Below are 3959 nucleotides of genomic sequence, written 5' to 3' on the forward strand. Positions count from 1 at the left end.
TCCTCAATTGAGAATTCTTTGTTTAGGTCTGTACCCCATTTTTTAATAGGGTTATTTGGTTCTCTGGACACTCATTTACTTTTTAAAGCTCATCCTCATCCTCTTCATCACCTGTGAGTATGTATACATGATCTGTGTATGTGTGTGTGTTTGTGTGTGTGTGTGTGTGTGTAGGGGCACACAGGCATGTGGATGCTATGACATATTTAGAGGTCAGAGAAAACTTTTGTGGAGTCATTTTTCTTTATGTGGTCTTTTACAATCTAACTGCCCCACAGCTAAACTTACATGTCTAATCCACTGAGAAATCTTGCCAAGCCCCCATTTGCTTTTTTATGCTCCAGTAAAGAGAATTACTATAAACAATATCTATAATATTCATAAGACCTTATAGAGATAAAATATTGGAGCAGAATAGAATACAGAAGACTGACTGCTCATAGTGATGGCAGAGAGGACTATCACTACATGGTAGATTGTATTCTTGCCTCAAAGCATATAATGTCTCTGTTACAGTTATAAATTATGTTTCTCAGTTTGGTGGTTTAAATGAGAATGGCTTCCATAGGCTAATAGATCTAAAAACTTGGTCCCCAGCTGGTATTGTTTGGGGAGGATTCTGAGCTGTGGCCTTGTTTGAGAAAGCATGTTATTGGGAGTGCTTTTGGGGTTTCAGAAGCCTCCCAATACTCCCAGAGCCTTCTCTTTATGTTTTAGAGATGTAAATTTTCAGTTATACCTGCCAAATGCATTCACAGTGCCATTAAACTCTCTGAACCTCTAAGCACAATTAACTATTTTATTTTATAAGTTGCCTTGTTCATAATGATTTAACACAGAAATGGAAAACTTAGACAAAAGTTGGCTATTGGTGGGAAGAAACTGACCATGTTGTGTTTTGAAGAACTGTGAAAGATGTTGGGACATTAGATTACAAATTCAGTTGAAAGTTGTAGAAAGAGCTTAATAAAGGCAGCCTAAAGGAGCCTGAAAGGGAATAGTGCTGAGAGCTACGTAGACAAGAGGTTTGAAAAGAGAAGAATACTAGTCATTGCCTGGAGAACATTTGTGTGCTTTGGCAAAGAAAAAAAGTGACTACTTTCTGCTGTTCTGCTGCCCTGTCTGAAATTTATGTGAGGGAAAATTGAAAATTATTGGATTTATTTCTTCAGTGGAAAAGATGTCAAGACAACATAACAGAGATGTCAAAAAACGTAATATTGATTCCATTACGTGGTAACTATAATCACTCTAATGAAGGTCTGTAATGTAGGAAGTAAGTAGGGCCAAAAGAAATACAAAATGGACTGCTTGGAGAGAAAAGAGCACCAGGAAATGTAAAGTTGGAGCCAGGGCTTGTTCTGAAAGAGATAAGAAGATGAAGGCTAGGCCTGACCTGCACTGGAATAAAGGGAAAAGATATCACCTAGCTAAGATTACAACTTCTGGGGGGAAAAAATGGTCCAAGGAATTTTCTATTTGTTAAAAGCAACAACCGATTGGCTCCAAGTGTAACTCAATGAGACAAGGTGTACTTCAAGTTGGTAGTCAGACTTGACTGTGTCACACATGTGCTGGCTTCAGAGTCATGAAGGCTATACAAGTAAAGGAGTCATGGCATTTTCCTCCATGGTTACAGAGCACCACTGAGGCCAGTCCTGTGGCTGGGAATCCCTGCATGGAGGCCCCAAGAAGATGTTATGTGAATCTGTGAAAGTGAAGCCTAGATCAGATTGGAGACCCAAAGCTTTTGGATATACCAGAGTTGTGGAATATCTGCTGCATGCAGAGAGTTGAGCCAGCTCAAGGGAGGGGAAAAAAGCCAGAAGAGTAAAGCTAAGTCCATTTACATTGTACATTGCCCAAAGCAAATTGACAAAGCCCATTGGGATTTGATGTTTGCTCTGCTGGTTTTCAGTGCAGCTTTGATCCAGTATTTTCTTACTATGTCCCCCTTTTCCCCTTTTGGAATGGTAATGTATATTCTGTGTGATTGTATGCTTAAAGTATGTTATTTTACTCTTTGATTTTACAGGGGCTTGCAATAGAAAGACTACTTTGAGTCTAAGAAGAAAGTTTAGACTTTTAACTGTGTTAAGCATGTAAAAGGCTATAGAAATATTTGAAGTTAAACTGAATGCATTCTGCATTATGATATGACTGAGAGCAGGTGGAGGCCAGAGAGTTTTGCATGTGATTGTTTGAATGAGAATTCCCCCATGTGCTCATATGTTTGAATATTTGATTCCCTGTTTGTGGATCTGTTAGAGAAGTTTCTTCTTTAGGTTTTCAAATGTTGTAATGATGAAACATCTTGACTAAAAAGAAGTTGGTAACAAAAGGATTTATTTCACTCACAGTTCCATAGCTCAGCAAAGGCAATGAGGGCAGGAACTTAGGCAGGGCAGGAGCCTAGAAGCAGGAGCTGATGCAGAGGTCATGAAAGGGTGCTTCTTACTGGCTTGCTCACCATGGTGTTTCAGCCTGCTTTCTTATATAACCCAGGCCAGGTAAAACCACCCACAATGGGCTGGGCCACCCCAAATCAATCACTAATTTAAAATTTCCCTTCCAGCTGGATCTTATGGATAAATTGTCTCAATTGAGAGTCTCTTCTATCAGATAATTCTAGCTTCTGTCAGGTTGACATAAAATTAGCCAGCACAGGAAGGATTAAGATGTGTGACATTGTTGAAGGGGATGGAGACAGGCTTTGAGGTTTCAAAAGTCTGGTGCCATTGCCAGTGTATTCCTCTGCTTCCCAGTTGTGGTTCAGAGGTGTCAGCTTTGAGCTATTCCTGCCGCCATGCCTTCACTCTGTCATCCTGGACTCTAACCCGCTGAAACTTTAAGCCCAACTAAATTCTTCCCTTTACTAGCTGCCTTGATTGCAGCATTTTACCTCAGTAATAAAAAAGTAACTGATACACCATCTTCACCTGACTACATGTAAGAATGTGTTTTGGACTCATGTCCCATTGCACTGACATCTACAATTTATATCATCCCATGACCCTCAAATCTGAACTATCAGATCCTATTCTATGTGATAACATAAATAATTACATAATGTTTCAAAGCCATAATTCAGCTATGATAATTTGTGTTGAGTTTTATTAGGAACGGCTTCTATAGGGTCATTTGAAAGCTCAGTCAACACGGCATTACAGGGAGGCACAGCGTCTGTCTCTTTCTCTGTCTCTCTCTGTCTCTGACTGTCTCTGTCTTTCTCTCTGCTACTTCCAGATCAGGATGTAGTGTTCAACTGCTCTTGTGCCATGCATGTTGTCAATGCTCCCTCCATGCTCCCTCTGAAACTGCAAGCAAGCCCACAATTAAATGTTTCCTTTCATGAGAGTTGCCTTTCTCATACTGTCTCTTCATAGCAATAGAACAGTGACTAAGATACAATGTTGTACTAAATGGTCTCTCTCTCTCTCTCCTCCCTCTTCCTTTTGTTATCTGATACAGTCTCACTAAGCAATTCAGGCTGGCCTCACACTCTCCATCCTCCTGTATCATCATCGCTAGTTCTGTGGTTTCCGACAAGGGGCAGTGGTAGGTTGATAGCTGCTGCAGTTTAGAGGATTGAGAAGCAGGTGCCTGACTGTAGGGTGATCACTGGTGCTGGAAGAGCAGAAGAAGTAGAGAATAGACAGAGGGAGAGCACCACGTGCAATGAGAGCCCTTCCCAGCCTTTTTCCCTCCATAGTACAGGGTATCCCTCCGGATCAAGAGGCTGCATATGTAGCAAACCATTAAAGAATCGAGCCGGGTGTGGTGGCACACGCCTTTAATGCCAGAGCTTGGGAGGCAGAGGCAGGCGGATTTCTGAGTTCGAGGCCAGCCTGGTCTACAGAGTAAGTTCCAGGACAGCCAAGGCTATACAGAGAAACCCTATCTCCAAAAAAAAAAAAAAAAAAATTGACAGCTAACAAGTCTTCCTGGTAGCAGTCATT

Source organism: Mastomys coucha, unplaced genomic scaffold (assembly GCF_008632895.1).
Source record: "Mastomys coucha isolate ucsf_1 unplaced genomic scaffold, UCSF_Mcou_1 pScaffold18, whole genome shotgun sequence".
In the NCBI taxonomy this organism is placed as follows: Eukaryota; Metazoa; Chordata; class Mammalia; order Rodentia; family Muridae; genus Mastomys; species Mastomys coucha.